The 20156-nt window shown below is 36.7% G+C and overlaps 1 pseudogene; it reads left to right on the top strand.

Moving 5' to 3' along the window:
• The first annotated feature begins 19024 nt into the window (after nucleotides 1-19024).
• On the top strand, nucleotides 19025-19546 carry LOC120220003 (annotated as a pseudogene).
• The last annotated feature ends 610 nt before the right edge of the window (nucleotides 19547-20156 follow it).

Here is a 20156-nt window from a genome sequence, read left to right on the forward strand (position 1 = left end):
GAGACATCCTCATCATCAAAGAGAAGAAATTTAGAGACAAGAATGCTACCTAAAAAAACCCTAAAAAAATAATTTTTACCAAATTACCACCTCAGCCCAAATTCTGTTTAAAATTCCTTACTAAGTGAATCTCCCAAAGCTAAATTTTCTTTGCTCTGTCAATTCCTCACAGTTTTTGTCTCCTGGACTAAAAGAGTATTACAACTGCCCTTCTTGGCCATTTCTTTCTTTATTTTATAAAGTTTATTTATTTTGAGAGAGAGAGAGCAAGAGTGAGCAGGGGAGGGGCAGAGAGAGACAGAGAGAGAGAGAGAATCCCAAGCAGTTCTGCAAGGTCAGCACAGAGCCCAACATGGGGCTTGATCTCATGAGCCTCTCACAAAACCTGAGATCATGACCTGAGTTGAAATCCAGAGTGGGACACTTAACCAATTGTGCCACCCAGACTCCCATGCCTTGGTTACTTCTTTATGACTCAATTTCATTATTGAGCCTCCATGTGCACATAAAACTATTTTTTACTCCCATTAATTTTTCTCATGCTAATTTGATTCTTTGTCCAGCTGGAAGAACCTTGGACTGAGGAACATTTCATCCTCTTCTTCAACTAAATGATTTTAGATCCTCATCTGGAGAATATTCATGATCCTGTGATACATGCATCAAAAGTTAAGTTATCATACTGTTCTTATCTTTTTAATTGGTTTTTATTTCTGGCAAACTGGTTCTTAGTAACCTTAAAATACAAAATATAACTATGGTAGTTCTACTAGCATTTTTTATGAAAATAATTTTTTTTAAGTTTATTTATTTGTTTTGAGAGAGAGAGAGAGAGAGAGAAATAAAGGGGACAGAGAGAGGACAGACAGAATCCCAAGTAGGTACCACACTCTCCACTCAAAGTCATGAACCGTGAAATCATGACCTGAGCCAAAGTCAGGTGTCAGATGCTTAACCCATTGAGCCACCCAGGTGCCCCAAAAATAAAAACCTTTTAAAAGTAAAACTATACTACCCTATTGTTGTGCAACTTGCTTGATTTGTGTTTTAAGCATCTTTTCATGTCAGAACTCACAGAACTACTTCTTTTCTTTTTTCTTAACTGATGCATATGCTTAAATCATATCATGCCCCATAATAATTTTCAATTATTCTTGGTCATTAGATTTTCTTCCAGATTTGGGGCCAGATTGTTTTGTTTTGTTTCATATGTTACTAAAGCCAACCTGAAATAAATACTCATTAACAAAAATCTTTGTGCACTGGCATGACTATAGTTATAAAAATTTCTAACATTGTTAACATGACATCGCTATGTCAAAAGATGTGTGCTTTTTATATTATGTTAGAAACTGCCAAATTGCCCTTCATAAAGTTATACACAATTCACATGCTCACCAACAGTGCATGAGTGTCTATTTCCTGTCTCTCTTGTTATTTTTTAAATAACAACATTTAAGAAAATTCTAACCAGGAGCATCTGGGGGGGCTCAGTCCATTAAAAGCCCAACTCTTGATTTCAGCTCTGGCCATGATCTCATAGGTTTGTGAGTTGAAGCCCCATACTGGGCTCTGTTCAGATAGAGTAGAGCCTGCTTGCAATTCTCTCTTTCTCTCCCTTTCTCTCTGTTCCCCCACCACCACCTGCTGATGCATGCTCTCTCTCTCAAATAATTAAACTGAAAAAAAAAGACAATTCAAATCATATCTGCAAGTACATGATACTGATTGGTTTCTTATTTATTATTTACTTGTACACTACATTTAAAAAGATTTGAGGTAGCTTATAATATTAACGTACATATAAATGTGACTTTCAACTTAAAATATAAACATTTACCCACACCAATAAGAAGAAGGGCAAATATATCAGCAAGTTGGAAAGATTTAATTCTGAAAACCTGGAACTATTCTAGACAACAGCATACGATAGAGAGTAAAACAGACAAGTCTCTGTTCTGTTTATATTTTCAGAGAATAAGTATAAATAAATAAAATATAAAATATGATTTCAGCTAGTGAGAAAGGCTATCATTAAATAAAATAGTATAACAATGGGTGGGTTTACTTTAACACAGATCAGTTTTATTTTTTGAATTTTTTTAAAAATTTTAAATGTTTTTTATTTATTTCTGAGAGAGAGAGAGACAGTATGAGCAGGGGAGGGTCAGAGAGAGAGGAAGACACAGAATCTGAAGCAGGCTCCAGGTTCTGAGCTGGCAGTCAGCAAAGAGCACGACGCAGGGCTCGAACCCATGAACCGTGAGATCATGACCTGAGCCAAAGTCGGACGCTTAACCGACTGAGCCACACAGATGTCCCAATACAGATCACTTTTAAACAGAAAGATCTGTTGATGCACTTCTATACCATAGGATGATTCTAGTGAAAGCAGTCACTAGGGTTTTAATTACAAATTAGAAGAAAAACTTTATTCCATGCCCAAATAGAGAGATGAGCTGCTTGGCAGAACCATGTCTTTGGTAAAACGGAAAACAGGCAGAGGGATGTAGGTGGCCTATGGCAAATCAATCATTACACTTAAAAAAAATGTTCACACCTCCACATGATGTTTGTCCTGTCATTTTTCCACAATTGATGGGAATCACTGATTCCTAATCATTTACCATATGCTGTGAGGAGACAGAGGGAATTAAATCTCATATCCAATGAAGGTCAATAGAAAGCCAAAAGAGTAGAAAACAATCAGATATACTTTACTTCCATAACTGGCTAATACAAAGAATTTCCCCATCTTTCAATGAAATTGTTTCCAGGCTTCTCAGACGACCTCCACGTTTTCATTCCAAAGTAAAGATATGAAAGTTAAGTATGATTTCCTGAAAGTCAGTGACGAGGCAAGACAACCAGGGTATTTATGAGTCTCTTATACTGTCATGCTTGAAACTGTAGAATGTTAAGCAGACTATTCATTCACTAGAGAAATACTCCCAGTCATCCCAGGTTTGTTTACAACAACAGACAAAGGAGAGACATCGCTCATAGATCAGCATGTCATAAAATAGAGACAGCTCACTGCCAAGGGCAAATTTAGAACTCTGAATGAAGAAAAGACTCTGTGCCCACAGAATACCCAGAAACAGAAATTCAAGTGACATAAGGGTGTCAAAGTTATAACTGCCATATATAGTACAAGAAAGCTTATAAAAAGAAATTTCATTCCACTGTTGTAATTAGAAATTAATGGAAAATCTCAGCAAAACCTTCAGAGTACACTACAGCTCAGGGGGAGCTACTTGAAATAGTTTATCAAGTTAATGATTAATTGTCAAAGGACCTATACAAGCAACAACAGAGAAGATTTTTAAATTATGTATGTACAATTCCGTGATGATAAATTTAAAAATGTCAATGAGACCTATACCTTTCTGCAAAAATAGTTAGAAAATCTAGTTCAAATAGAAGTAGAAAAGCTAAAAATCAAAACAAAACAAAACAAAACTAAAAGCCATAGGGGAAAAAATAGAAGTATGAAAAAACTTGCAAAATGTCTCAAAAGAAAGTTTAATCAGAAAACTTCTTTCACATTCCCAAGGAACTGATAATTGGTATATACATCATTAAAGAAAGAAAGTAGGAAAAAGTGACTTTGGATGGAAGGACCTTAAGAGTTTACTGATGGTCTGATGTAACTCCCAAATCAGAATCAACGTGAAGGAATGCCTTTCCTTTAAACTTTGTTAGCAGCAATATTGCCTTTTTCCTGATTCCTTCTTGATTCCTTTCTAATCAGAATGGACAGTAGCTGAAGGAGCGGTGGGAGGAGAAGTTTTTCATGTGATGTTTCTTCAGAGTCTCTGGCCTTGCTCTTTGATGTTCCAGGATGTATACTAACAGTATCAAGTCCCTGATTCTAACTTTGAAGAGCCTTATTTACCTAAATGTTACCTGTGGGAAGAATTTGGGAAATAACTTTCTAAAGTAATTAGTTTGGTACAACTCAAAGAACAAAGGAACAACAGCAAAGACATTATGCAAATGTGTGGCTTTTCAAAATTATACTGCCTGGAGAAAAGTGTGGTCAGATGCCTAGCAGAGAGTGGCATAAAAAGTTTGAACCTGTTCTATATTCTATATTCACTTATATTCTGTGTTAATATTAAATTTCACTTTGATTAATATTACACACTTGACCCATAAAACTAACCTTAAAGGAAATTCACTTATGCATATAGATATGAATATTTCTAAATAAGATACAAGCATACTGAATTCAACAGTACATCGGCCATGAACAAGTCTGTTTTAATTTAGGAATCCAAATCATAGGAAATCTTCTGTAACATCAATTTGTTCAAATAAGAGAATGCTTTTCATAATCTCAACAGACTCCAGAAAGAAATCTAATAATAATAAGTACTAAATTGTGATACATATTTTAAGAAATGAACAAGTCACTGTATGTCTCTTTTTTAAATTTTTATTTATTTGTAGAGAGAGAGAGAGAGGGAGACAGCGTGAGCAGGGGAGGGTCAGAGAGAGAGGGAGTCACAGATTGAAACAGGCTCCAGGCTCTGAGCTGGCAGTCAGCACAGAGCCCGACGCGGGGCTCGAACCCACGAACTGCGAGATCATGACCTAAGCGAAAGTCAGACGCTCAACCGACTAAGCCACCCAGGTGCCCCACTATATGTCTCTTAAAAATCAGACCAAAATCATTTTGGTGATCAAATTCTAAAGGTTTCAGGAATGAGATTAACAGACCGAATCTCCTAACATCATTTACCATTTTCCTAAATGTTCTAACAAATACAAAAGATGTGAAACAGGAAGAAAAATATAGCACTTAGAAAGGAGGAATCAATATTCTCATTGGTACAATTCTGTATGGAGAAAACCCCAAAGAATCTACCATAATATTTTATAGTTAATAATGGAACTAAGTAGTGTAGTCTCTTATAAGAAAAAAATAATAAAAGCAAATAATTTAAATGAGCTTCTATGAACTATAATAAAATTTCCTTTCAGATAGCAAGCAAAATTTAGGTAGGATATTCATGAAAGACACATAAAATATTAAGATTTGAGTAAATCATAAACTATCCCATTATTATAAATCAGAAAATTGATATATTTAGGAGTACACATTCTTTCAAACTAATATAGAAATTTAATGCCACTGTCTATAAAATTCTGATGGACTGTTTTTGAAGTTGGCATAGTGATTCCTAAGTTTCTTACAGGAATTAACATGGCCAACAGTTAATATACCTTTGACAAAGAAAAAAATGGAGGAAAATTTGTTGTGGTAAACATAAAAGTGTATTAAAAGTCTACAATAGTAAGATAGTGTGATAGTGGCGAGGACATTTACAGACAATGAAAAACAAAGATACCCTGAAATAGACCTCCGTATACAAAAGACTTTAATATGTGATATAAAGGATCACAGGGACCAATAACAAAGGAGTAATTATTCAATAAGTGATATGAAATAACTAATTTTTAAAAAGTCAGATTTATACTTCCTAACATACTTCAATACTTATCTCAGATGATTCTAGGTAAAGAAAAAACTGTATCAAAGAAATAAAGACATTATTACAGATCAGATTCAAAAATAGCAGGAACTTAAAAAATAGTAAGTGGCTCAGAAAGGTGTTAGGGCAAATACTCTGCGCCCAGGAAGAAACAAGCAACGCGCACTCGAAGAATCATAAAAAACTGTTTATTTCACATGGGTGCTGGCCCAGTGGAGTCACCTCCAAAGGCTGAGCCGGGAGCCTTGTCATTAGCCTTCTTTTATGCCTGGCTAGATTCCGGATACTTGGAAACTTTCTATTGGCTGCACAGGGGTGAAGCGGGGGGACTATTAGTTGTGTTACTGATAGTTGGTTGATGCAAGACGCAAGTAATATTATAGAAGCTGAAAGTATGCAAGTGAAGTATCTGGCCATGGACATTTGACTGGCCTTTTTTTTTTTTTTATATGCTCTTGCCGACCTTCCTTCTCGAAGGAATAGAAACATATTTATATGCATGTTATCTTTAACAGAATGAGTGTCAAGAAACTGAAAATGAATTAAAAAGTAAAATAAAATTTGGAAAAGTATGCCATACATAGTAAATTTTATTTGATTTAAAGACGTCAAACCAATGTCATTGCAACAGGGCTTTTCATGTATAGGGAGAAGAGCAAAAGGGTCACCTGGGTGGCTCCGTCAGTTAACGGTCCTATTTCAGTTCAGGTCATGATCTCATGGTTCCCGGGTTCAAACTCCGCATTGGGCTCTCAGCTCTGTCTTCCACTTTTTGCCCCCCCGCCCCCGTCCCTCTCTCTCACAAAAATAAATAAACATTTAAAACAAAAAAGGAAGAAGAGCAAAAACACAAATTGGTTTTCTGTCATTATGCTTAGAAGCCTAAGAAACAGGCCAGAAATCAGAAATTCATGATCATTAGGCTCAACTGTCTGAGTCCTGGTGTGGCCAGTTTCATATTTACCTACCTTCTATATGCAAATCTTTTTTTCAGAAAAACACCTAAAGAGGCAATAACCAAAATGAAGGGAATTTTTAAACGCAAATGGAAGAGTTACTATTTTTGTTAATGATATTATTTTGGTTATTCTCCTTCCAGAATAAGTAAGAAAAGCAAAACAATGTGGTGACTCACCAAAGAGAGAGAGAGAGAGAGAGAGAGAGAGAGAGAGGTGGTAGACTTTGAATTTCCAAAGCAGTGAATGAAAATACATTGGAAGGAAGGAAAAATAATTTTTCTTCTACCTTTCTAGGTTCTTGGCTGACACCCTTTGTATTACAAGACAGATTAACAAGGGAAAAACAAACAGAAGTTTAATATCATATGCATATATCAGAAATACCCAGGAAAACTGAGTATCTCCCCCAAATGGCCAAAGCTACCACCCTAAATACCATTTCCAGCTAAAGACAAAAGAAGATGTGTGTGTCGGGGGAGAAGCCAATTATGGGAGGTTATCAGACAAGGCAGAGTAAATAAAGGTCAGGCTGTTCGCAGATTTAAACTCAAGATGAGGGTAGATTTAGCCATCTTCCTCTTCCTGGTACAGAGAGGGAGACAACCTTACAAATGGAGATTTTCCTTATAAATGTAAATGTATCTTACAAAAGGTTAACTTCTCAGTTTTCAGAGCTTCTACCCTGTATCTTAAAAATAATCCTCTCATGATAATCCTTATGCCAAAGAAACATATTTTGGAGTGGCAAATTCTGCTCCCCTTCCATATTAAGGATAGACAACTAACAGCAAGATATCATTTAAAGCTACATATAATTTTTAAGCATTGAGTTTCCCAAATTCCCTCCCCACCTCCCATGATGTCATCTCTCAGGCCATATAAGCACTACCCCCAAGTAAGACACATTCATTACCATCCTTTTCTCTCCTTTCTTTCACCAGTGTAGCATCCTCTGCTTGTTCTCTCAAATCCTTGCTTGTAACTGGCTATCTTCTGTAAAAAACTAATTTCCCCCAAAGTACAAATAGACACAATAGGGTCACCTACATCATTTCAGAGGATAAAACAGGACTGTGCCTTTGCTACCTGTATAGCCTGCAAACGTGGTCACCAAAAACTCTTTCAATAAATAAACAGTCTTTTCAACATATGTGTGTGGATGTACATGTGCGTGGACGTGTGCATTTTTGTTTTGCACAGAAGCACAACGTGCAAAATCATTCGCTTTGGGGATAATGCATACCACAGTCATGGGCAACTTTAAATTTCTGTGGTTAAATGAAATTTCAAAAATTCTGTCCAAGTTTGATGTAAAGGGCTTACTGATCTAGGTCCTTTGAGAAGTAAAACTTTTCAAAAATACAAAGCAGGAAATTGTGATCACTAAGCAGAGTTACCACTGTGATGTTCCCTGTGTATGGCTTATTCAGAGCCCTACAAAAAAGAACACAAGGTAAGCTGGGGGCTTCTGAAGCTCCAGCCCCATGCTTCTTCAAGGCTGCAATCCTGTGAGCTATTCTTGCAATGGCGTTTGATGTAAAATAGTGAAAACATCAGATTATCCTAAGAATACCGTTTTAAAAGGAGGAAATTCTGGGATTGCTTTTTTTTTCTACTGTGACCCAGAAAGACCCACCAATCCATGGGCAAGCAAATTGAGAGTGTGACAAGACCAGCACAAACTGCTCAGTTATAATGAAGGACCCGGAGCCACTTGTTCCACAGCAGGGGTAAATCTCAGTCCCTGTTTCTATAAGGCAGAAGCTGCTAGGGCAGGGAAACTGAACATGGGAAAAACTCTAGAGCCAATTCGCTATTCCAGTACTCCTGGGTAGCTTTTTCACTCAGGAACAGGGAAGGAATTCTTTTCTACCACTAATTACTCATAACTACCCATAAAAAGCCTAAGTATCCTATATAAATACCATTTTTGAAATATAGATGTTCTGATCAAAGGTCTGGCCTACATTAGCTCAATTAATTTACACATGTGTTCTCTCCTAGTGCTGTGGGCAATGCAACATCTTCATCATCATCCCTCAAAGTTTTCCAATTTAATCTCACTCAATTACAATCACTGCCTTGGGTTATTCATTCTAATGTACTTTGCATTCGATCCACAATGCTCCCAGTCACCTGGTCTCCATTCACCCATAATATGCTGGTTTCATTACTCCAGCAGCCATCTCCTGGACTTTTCTTTAATAGCCATAGGAAACAAAGTGAAAACTGAGTTGCTTTCTGTCCGCCCTTGGGATGTGACCGCTGAATCCTCCTTCATATCTCTGGGAGGCAACCAAGCTGCTTGAACTGATTTTTTGAGTCAGCCCTTTGCCCCATGTGGTCTAGTTTGATTCTACCAGTTTATGCCACGGACAGAGGATACATGCCCTTGAGTGAACACCCAATGCCAATCTGAGTCCATTTTCTTCTCTGTTTTAGCCAAGCGTGGCTCCTGTCTTTCCTCATTGCCTTTCCTTCTGCCACCACAGCTGGTTGCTGTCCTAGAGTTTTATCTCCCCCACTGACTAAAGTACAGGATTGATTTCTGCACTGGGAGGAAAGAATTTAATTGGTGAATAACAGTCACTTTTATTCCCTTGCATTCAGCGAATTTACAAGCTATCTCAGTATTTCAAAAAATAGGGCCCTCAGGCAGGAGTAGCATTTGAATCTGAGGATCAGCCATCTATCTACCTCAAGCACTCAGAGCCCAGTGAAGTTCAGTTGTTACTTAGAAAGCCTTAATAGGTACCATGGGACCCTAACACATTCTCTCTTTCACACACAGAAGCAGTCTGGTAACTTTCTAAAGAACAAAGACCCAGTATAGCAGCTCAGCTTTCCACTTGCCTTTCAAGCTCTGTTCCTGTTCATCTAATTTCTGTATGTCCCAAATTAAATTACTTAAGGCATGTTCTCCACTAAAATTAGAACTAAACTAATGCTATAGAAAAGAGAAATGTGTGTTGGTTTTTCTCAGAAATATAGGAATTGAATTCAATATCAATACTTCTTTTTTAAAAGAATAACTATATCAGGGCCTCTTGTATCCCAAGATTCAAATAGCAAGCGCAGCCCCCACCCTAGGGGGAACACAGGGAGCTCCTAAAGGCCATGGCTTCCTGCACGAAAATCCACAAGTTATCACCAGGTCATTTGACATGTCTGCTTAGCCATAGGGCCACTTCAGTTCTGTGCTAGAGAACCAAACAATATCAAACTGCCCTGCATGCTGGTATTGAACAAAGCCAGCTGTGAATACTAACACACAAAAATAAATACCATGTAATAGGATACGGATCCACCAAACGAAGTAACAGAAGGATTTATTTTGTTCCTATGATACAGGATGAAGAAAACCCACAATGAAAATCACATAGGAGAGAAGGTGAGTAGTACAACTAGGACATAAACTGAATGGAAATCTGATAACCTACAAATGGGAATCAAGGAGGAATAAATAGCTTTAGAAACCTATAGGTCCTATCCCTAGCCCTCACTTCCACTCCTGCCCCTATCCGTATGTAATTCACAAATAATACTAAATTATACACTCAGTATAAAAATTTGCCCAGAGATGGATTTCCTCCTGTAATAACAACTTATATTACTTTTTGAATTTTCAGTTAATAAATTTTCTCTAATATGTTCTTTTGCTAGTGTGCTAGGCACCTGCTAAAAATGCCAACAGGCTATTTGTTATTTCCACACGAACACAAATATAATTAAGAGTATGTCAGGATAAGAAGGAAGTCGCAGAGGTGGTAATTTTTATTGTGGTGCGCTCATATTTTTTTGAGATGTTATTAAGAATGAAACAGTAAGATGATTTTTTTTTGGAAGATACCAAGGCTACTTTTAAAAGACAGAAAAGAGACTTTTGTAAATAACTAATAATTAATCAACCTTGAAGGGGTTCAGGACAGTCCTCCCCCACTAGAACGTGCACTTTGCCATGTGGATTATTTTGAGTTGAAGGCACTTGAGACATTGCAGGCTCAAGAGAAACATTTGTCCCTCCCTTAACCACACACAAGGATCTAAGTTGAAGGTCTTTCTCAGAATAAGCATTTTTAGCAGAGATAAACTTTATCTGTGTGGCCCATGTATATGGCTGGGCAAACATCTAAATACCAAATACTGCTCTTCTTTTAAAATTCTTTTTATAATTTATTTATTTTTGAGACAGAGAGAAACAGAGCATGAGCAAGGGAGAGGCAGAGAGAGAGACACACACAAAATCTGAAGCAGGCTCCAGGCTCTTAGCTGTCAACACAGAGCCCAACACGGGGCTCAAACCCACGAACCGTGAGATTATGACCTGAGCCGAAGCCAGATGCTCAATCGACTGAGCCACCCAGGCGCCCAAAAATACTGCTCTTCTTACTGCCTAGTGGAGTGCTTTCCTTTCCTCTGAAATCCCATACCCCTACCTCAATAACTTAATTCAGAATGACATATACTCACTCCTCACTTTGCCTGTCTTTGGAATTCCCGTAGTTATGTAGATTCCCCCATGTACGCCTATTAAATTTTATTTTCTCCTGTTAGTTTGTCTCATGTTAATGTGATTCTTAGTCCAGTTAGAAGGACCTTTGAGGGGACAGGAATTATTGTTCCTCAACAACTATATTTAGAACTGTGCTATGTGAGCTAAGCAACATGTTACAGGGAAACAGAAACTAGATTCTTGCTTTATTTGGGGAAGGAGGAAAGATATTAGAGAAAGCTTTGGAAACAGGTGACATTTGAACTAGGTCTTTGAGTTGGATTTTGACAATTGAGTGGTAAGAGTGGAAGGACAGGACCAGGATTAAATTCTAGTAGGATAAGTAAAGCAGAAAATGGAATTAGCAGGCAGCATAGAGGCCGTATCTGTTTGCCATCAATGTTACTAAAGCAACAACTGACAGTTTTTTTTCTGATTTTTTGCTTGTAACATAAACTTCTGAGCAATAATTTATTCTTCTAAAAAGACCGTTTCACTATAGGACTACCCAGTAAAAGACAAAGATTATATTTTTCTAATGAAGATGAAAAACCTAACAACAATAACAAAAAAGCCATTAATAGCATTGAGCCATTTCAAATATCCTAAGACAAGTTTAAGCCTTTGTCAATTTACAATAGAACTTCCTCTTAAAATTGTACCAGATTGGGGCGCCTGGGTGGTTCAGTCAGTTGAACTTCAGAGTTTGGCTCAGGTCATGTTCTCATGGTTCATGAGTTTGAGCCCAATGTCAGGCTCTGTGATGACAGCTCAGAGCCTGGAGCCTGCTTCAGATTCTGTGTCTCTTTTCTCTGTTTCTTTCGCAGACTCTCTCTCTCTCCCTCAAAAATAAACATTTAAAAATTTTTTTAATAAAATAAAATTTTGCCAGAGTTACAAATAATTATATCTGTTAACCAGAAACCACAACAAGAACTAACATTCTAAATTTTATGACATAATTCTAACCAACAGAAATGACAGAATAGTTGAGAAAGAGCAGACTTGTTATGAAGATGTAGTTTGGGGCCTGCCAATTAAAAATATGTATTTATGGGCAAACATTCTACATCTCTGTTTTATCATATGTATAATAAAATAAAATGATCTATGTAGGGAAGGAAATATAGTTTTCCCTCTACCCTTCAAGTTTCTTCATTGAGACACACAAACTCTGCCCCAATAATAGAAGATACATTAACAGAAGAAAAACAAATAGAAGTTTAATAACACATGTACATTCAGTATACATGAGAGATACCCTGAGTAACTACCTAAAACTGAGTAACTACCTAAAATGGCCCTAGTTACCACCTTAAATACCATTTCCAGGTAAAGACAAAAGATGTTAGAGTGGTAGAGGCCAGTTATGGGAGTAAATAAGAAAAGCACAGTAAACAAGGATAAGGTTGCTATGTAGATTTAAGTCACTGCCTTCTTCATTAATAGCATTTGCTAGAGATTTTGAGTCATCCTTCACTTACTGGTACAGAGAGGGATTTCCCCTTTATATGTAAATGTCTCTTATGAAAGGGTAACTTCTACTGTTTTCAGTTTTTCCTGTTTGCTGTTTCCTAAAAATAATCAGCCTAAAATACTTCATGTGTCAAAAAGAAATATTTTGCAGTAGACTCTGCACACCTTCATCTACTTTTCAAAGGTGTATATGGGGCAATTTCTGGTTCAAAGTAGCTATCTAATATATTGTTGGTATTATTATTATTGAATACAGAAAGTCACTAAGCTGCCTAAAGTTCTTAATAAACAACTAAAATTTTGGTGTAGCCCAGACTTCAGAAAAACATTTCAAAACATTCGGAGAAAAGATGCATATGTCTTTATAGCCATAGATTCTGAACAGAAATAAACATTTAGAGAAATAGAAGATAGAAAAAAAAATTAAACTCTAATGTTACAACCCTGACTCAATTCGGTCCATATGCCCATGCTATTTCCTTTCACTGAATTTTCCTTTTTTACTTATTCAAATTATATTATTTAAGAAATCAGGCAGGAATTGCTTCCGTATGGCTAATCTAATCTTTGCTTTCTGCCTACATGTAGCTGTATTTTCCTTTATTCATTTTTGCATTGTCTCTCTTTCCTGTTTTTTTCTTCTTTCCTATTTTTTTAAACTTTTTTTTAATGTCTTATTTATTTCTGAGAGAGAGAGAGACAGCATGAGCAGGGGAGGGTCAGAGAGAGACGGAGACACAGAATCTGAAGCAGGATCCAGGCTCTGAGCTGTCAGCACAGAACCCAACCCGGGGCTTGAACCCACGAACCATGAGATCATGACCTGGGCCGAAGTTGGACGCTTAACCAACTGAGCCACCCAGGCGCCCCTTCTTTTCCTGTTTTATTATTAGAAACCCCAGTGGTTTGCTGAAGCATTGGAGAAAGCACAGACTGCTGGTAACTAATACTGCACTCTTTTCCTGAAAGATGTCCCCTTATAGATGTCACTGAGCCACACAAACATGGAGAAGGATGAGAAAAATACATTACAAATACCACATTTGAGTTTCTTCACTCCAAGGAAAGCTAACACTAAGAACTGCATGTCATGAAGGTACAGTATCAGCAGTTTCACCTCCCTGAGGACAAGGACCAAAATATCCATTATTGAAGTAAGAAGTCTATTTCCATTTTGCACTTCAGCTCTCTAAATCAATATAAAAAAGGGGCGCCTGGGTGGCTTAGTCGGTTAAGCGTCCGACTTTCGCTTGGGTCATGATCTCACGGTTCGTGGGTTCGAGCCCCGCGTCAGGCTCTGTGCTGACTGCCAGCTCAGAGCCTGGAGCCTGTTTCAGTCTGTGACTCCCTCTCTCTCTGACCCTCCCCTGCTCGCGCCATCTCTCTCTCTCTCTCTCCTAGAAATAAAAAAAAAAAAAAAAAAAAATTAAAAAAAAAATAAATCAATATAAAAAATACATTAAGATTCATGCAAGTATATACTCTGCTTTTCATTCAGATAATTTTGCACGAATTATCTCAGGGCAAAAATATAATAAGTTAAATCAAAATGCATAAAAACAACTGCAGTGAATAATAAAATGGCACTTAAAGTATAGACTTAAGCTGTCAACATATCCCTCAGTACTTTATTATCAACCTAGTAAAGTATATATTTAAAAAAGTGGTCTACCATTATGCCTTAAAGGTTAGATCCTGACATATACTAAAAGCATGACTATTCTCAAAGCATAACGTTGCATGCCAAAGCATGTATTCTCTGCCTTCAGTTCTGTAAAGTGTATATTTAGAGTGAGTTAACAGAAAAATAACAACTGATTGCAATATTCATAACAATACAAAAGAATAATTTTCTAAAATAAGGCTTATATCATAGAAGCACTAATTTTAATATTTCTTAGAATTAATCTGTATGTTATGGGGGGAGAGTGCATGCATGTACATGTCTTTAAAGGGTATTACTGTGAAAGAAAAAAATAAATATACCAAAATAACAGTAAGAAAATGTCTGTTTTCAAAAAGAGGAAAAGGTAAAGTAAAAAGGCTCTGTTCTTAGAAAATCATTGATCCCCTGACCCTCCCCATATAAGCTCTGATTAGCTCAACAGCAATCTTTATCTAATCCAAAGCCTTCAACCTTGAAAAAGTACCCATCTCTATGCAAAGCAATTAGGGGAAAAGTGTTCTCTGCACAAAATAGTTTCTCAATAATGATGCTTAGGCCATCCAACACAACATGGAAAGGAGACAGGCATTAATGAGTCAAGTCTGCTGGAAATAGCACACTTTTTAAAAATCAAAGGCTTTGCTAGAAAGGGCATAATTCCATCTCTGAAGGTCACAGAGTCCTTCACATTCACTTCATTTCTGGATATTGTATGCTGAAATTACAAACATCCTCCGAAGCCTGGTTAGCATCTGCTGAACCAGGACAGCAAAAGGAAACCAACTTTAACACAATTGAAATTCTAATTATTTCTACACAGGTCATTATTTCTGGGGAAATTATTACTGGGGCACATATATGTCTAAATATGTCCACTGAATTTTTATTTTTTGCTCTCAAGCATATGACCATTGCTGGAACAACTTACTAAGAAAAGCTAAAAAATTCTAAATCCTTAAAAACAAATCCAGAATACTAGTCTGAAATAGACCTACACTCCCAAACCAAGGCTTAGCACAATAATTTATGTTAAATTTTGTAATCCTATAGTATAGCTTAAGTTTAAAGTTCAAGACAGGCACTGTAGTCTTTTCCAAAAATGGCCACGGTAAGATTTCTTGTCCCACATGCTTTCCAGAACTTTGCCACTCTCTCACCAACTCTATTTCTCTTCCCCTTGATATTGAGCAGGACTCTGCAACTGGCTTGACAAAGAGAATATAGGAAGAGACGCTATGTGACTTCTGAGAGTAGGTTATAAAAAAAAGAAAACAAAACTATTCAGCTTTTGCTGGTTTTCCCTCTCTTTCTCTGGGTATGAGCCTTGGGAGTCTTCTGCCAATTTGTACGAAGCCCTACTACCCTAAAGCCACCAAGTTGGTGAGATCATGTAAGGAGGCTAGAGACAGAGATGCCCAGAGAAACCTTCAAATAAGTCCAGCCCCAGTCTTCAAATCTTCCAGCTGGGACTGTACACATTATAGAGCAGAGACAAACCAGCCCACATGCCTTGAAAATATTTCTGACCCATAGAATCACTGAAAATAATAAATGATGCTTTGTGCTACTAAACTTTCAGGAAGTTTTATTATATCATTACAATAACTAGAACACTTACATAAAAGAAATAAAGAGCAGGGGCACCTGGAAGACTCAGTATGTTAGCGTCTAACTTCGGCTCAGGTCATGATCTCATGGTTCATGTGTTTGAGCCCTGTGTTGGGCTCTGTGCTGACAGCTGAGAGCCTGGAGCCTGCTTTGGATTCTGTGTCTCCCCCTCTCTCTGCCCCTCCCCCCTCCCTCTCTGTCTCTCTCTCAAAAACAAATAAACATTTAAAAATTTTAATAAGAAAATGGTATTACTTATTGAAAAAAGAAATATAGAGCAAACTTGGGGCAAATGTTTGAGTTAGTGAATCTGACTCCTCCCTTCATTTTTAGTGTATTTGAGTAAGAGTGTAACCTTTCCAAATCAGTATTCAATTCCTTAATGAAACGGAACTGTATGTCCTATCAAATACACAAAAACAAATGATATGATGCCCATCAAATACTCTGAACTATCATTAAGATCAAAGGAAATGCAAAATCTTCCTAAAGGAGACCAAAAGATCTGCCCTTTGCCCACATTTCCTGGGACAACAGCCATCATGCCTCTTCTCATATATATACACACTATCGTTAATATGGCCAAGAGATAAAACAAAAAACAAGATAGACACATGTCTCTCTTATTTTTCACTCTTACTTCCAAATGTAGGCGCCAAGGGCAGGCTGCCTCTAAATTGGCCACTTTGGCATATTGATTATTTCAAATAAAAGTTACTTAAGAGACAATCTAAGCAAGAAGGACACTCGGGCCCTTCTCTGTCCCCCTGGAAAGAGGAAATAAATCTCTCACGTGAAAGGTACCCTCTCTGTACCAAGAAGTAAAGAGACTTTTTTTTCATCACAGGTAGGAAATTTAGAGCTGAGAAGGCTGTATAAACAACTCTTATTACTTCTTACTAATTTATATACCACCACCTAAATTCTGTTTAGAATTCCTTAGTAATTGGAGCTCCCAAAGTTAAATTTTCTTTGTCCTGTCAAATCCTCACAGATTTATTGTCTCTTCATCTAAAAAGTACAAAAACTGCCAGCCTTGGTCATTTCTTTAGGATTCAATTTCATTACTGAGCCTCTGTGCACATGTAATAAAACTTTGGTTCTTTCTCCTGTTAATCTCTCCCTCTGGAAGACACTGAGGGTAAAGAAAAAACTTCCCTTGCCTTCACGATATTCCAGAATCTTGTCCCTGAGAGTAACGTCCAAGCAAGAGAAATTACTAACTTGAGGGGACTGTCAGAAGAAATTGATAACCTTCAATGACAAATCTCTAACCAGAGAGAAATAATAGCTTTTAATGAAAGATTTGCTCATTACCTAGTTTTCAATTAAAAAATGAAGGTTGACATCAAAGTTTTGCAATCCTTACATACTTGCAATTATCATCATTGTGACAGTTTTTTTGTTTTTTGTTTTGTTTTGTTTTGTTAGGATCTATTAAGCACAGACACTTCTTAAAAGAAATTCAGGGAATCAGAAAGATGATAGCCTTCATTTCTCTGAAACTAATATTTTATTAATCTTGAAAGTCTGAAAAAATGTTCATCTGAAAACAATTTCATTTATAATAGCATTAAAAAAGAATAAAATACTTAGGAATAAATTTAGCCAAGGAAGTAAAAGATCTACCCAGTGAACATTATAAGGCATCAATGAAAGAAACTGAAGAAGAAATGAATAAATAGAAAGATATGCTATTCTCTAGATTAGAAAAATTCATGCTCCTAAAATGTCCACACTATCCAAAGTGATTTACAGATTCAATGTAATTCTTATTAAAATTCTAAAGGCATTTTTCACAGAAATAAGAAACATAATCCTAAAATTTGCAAAAACCACAAAATACCCTGAAGACCCAAAGCAATCTTGACAAAGAGGAACAAAGCTGTAGGCATCACACTTCCTGACTTCCAACTATATTATAAACTATTGTAATCAAAACAGTATGGTTGTAGCATAAAGGTACACATTAAGACCAATAATAGAACAGAATCAGAACCTACAAATAAATCCACACATACATGGTTAATTAATTTGTGACAAATGAGCACAGAATATTCAGTAGGGAAAGGATAATCTTTTTAATAAATGCTGTTAGAAAAACTCGATTGCCATATGCAAAAGAGTGAAACTGGACTGCTATCTTACATGATACATCACAATCAATACAAAATGGATTACAGACTTGTATACAAGACCTGAACTATAAAACTCCTAGAAGAAAGCATAGAGATATGTTTCTCAGAGATTGGTCTGGCAATGATTTTTTGGATTTGACATCAAAAGCAAAAGCAACTACACCAAAAATAAACAAATAAGACTACATAAATCTTAAAAGCTTCTCCTCAGCAAAGGAAACCATCAACAAAATGAAAAGGCAACTTATGGAATGGGAAATAGAGAGGATATGTGCAAACCACGCAGCCAATAAGAGGTGAGCACCCAAAATATGTAAGGAACTCATATAACTCAACAGCAAAAAAGCAAATAACCAAATTAATAACTAGAGGACCTAAATAGATTATATCTTCCAAAGAAGAAATACGAATAGCCAACAGCTGCTCAACATCACTAATCAGGGAAACACAAATCAAAATCACCATGAAGTTATCCTAAGCCACTATGTTAGGATTGGTATGAAAAAGATGAGAGAGAACAAATGTTGGCAAGGATACAGAGAAAATGAAGCCCTGATCCACTGTTGGTGGGACTATAAACTGGTATAGTCACTAGAGAAAATAGGATATAGGTTCCTCAAAAAATTAAAAACAGAATTGCCCTATGATCCAGCAATCCCACTTCTGATATATATCCAAAGAGAACAAAACCATTATCTTGAAGACTGTCTGTATTCCCATGCTCCCTGCAGTATTATTCACAACAGTTGAGGTATGGAAACCATCTAAATGTTTGTCAATGGATCAATGGATCAAGAACATGTGATATATATTATATATGTATATCATATACATACAAAGATACATACAACGGGATATTATTTAGTCTTAAAAATGAATTCTGTTATTTGTGACAATATTGATGAAAATGGAGAACATTATGCTAAGTGAAATAAGGCAAACAAAGAAAGACTAGTATTGCATGGTAGCACTCAAAAGTGGAATAAAAAAAGGTCAAATTCATACAAACAAAGTGGTTAAGTAATTGTCAGGGGCAAGGGGAGGTTGATAGAAGGGTACAAATGTTCAATTATAAGATGTATAAGGTTTGACTATCTAATGTGTGACTATAGTTGATAAAATTATATTGTATAATTGAGATTTGCTAAGAGAGTAGAACTTAAATATTCTCACACACACACAAACTCACCCTGTGGCATATCAAGAAGTTCCCAGAACATGTGCTGAGGCATATCCAGGGCCAGCAGTACCAGAGAGCTCTGTGTAAATATGAAAAGTGTCAGAAGCAGGGTGTGGAGTATGTGCCTGCCTGCCTCCTTCACAAAAGGGGACGGAGGGAAGACCAGATGGACAGCTCTGGGCCACCTCACCAGAGAGAAGCCTTCTTGGAACCTGTGTCCGGCAATGACAATGCAGCTGTGAGTGACAGTGATGACAGTATGACAGACCTCTGCCCATCCGAGTTGTTTACCAGAAAGGACCTGGGAGGGACTGAGCACGGTGACAGCACCAATGACTTTCTGAAAGAGGAGGAGGACAAGAAGCCATAGCACCCAACAGAGAAGAGACCTGGGGACAGAGAAGAGATGGGGGTGGACCAGGATTTGGTTCTCAAGCATGAGAAGAAGCAGTTGGGTTCACTGAAAAAGTTCAAAAGTCATCACCATAAGCCCAAGAGCTTCAGCTTCTTTAAACAATCATGTTAATAAACGGCTGCTGGAGAAAAGTGAAAATAAGAATAAATAAATAAATAAATAAATAATTGTTATAATCAAATTACCATATTGTATATACTGAATATCTCTTATTTTTTTCAATTATACATCAAAAGCTGAAAAGTTATTTTAAAGAAAAACAGTAAGCTGTTTTATAGATATTTTGCAAATATTATAGAACAACTAAAATGTGCAGTGGGAAATTCTAGGTATTTCGGGGTATGAGGCACCTTTCAGGGAAGTAGAGTATAGGAGATAAGGTCTGCCCAAAAATAACATAGAAAGTGATGAAATAAAGAAAAACAGATACTGTTTTTCAGATATTAGAGAGACTGCTTCCATATGTAGAACAGTCATGAAAAACCTCATGAATGGATAGGAAATTGAATATTTGGGAAAGAAAGTTCCATGAAGAAAAATTAACATGCATAAAAGCACAGAATTTGGAAAACACCATTGAGATCAAGAGTACATCGTATGGAAATAGGATTGGGAAGGTAAAACAGGAGTAATATTAAGGGGCAATACTAAGGTGGGGGATTGGAGTCCTTGAATGATAGGAAAAAATTGAATTGGTTATTTAAGAAATAGAAAACAAGTG

Source organism: Hyaena hyaena, unplaced genomic scaffold (genome assembly GCF_003009895.1).
Source record: "Hyaena hyaena isolate Hyena2069 unplaced genomic scaffold, ASM300989v1 scaffold_661, whole genome shotgun sequence".
NCBI lineage: Eukaryota > Metazoa > Chordata > Mammalia > Carnivora > Hyaenidae > Hyaena > Hyaena hyaena.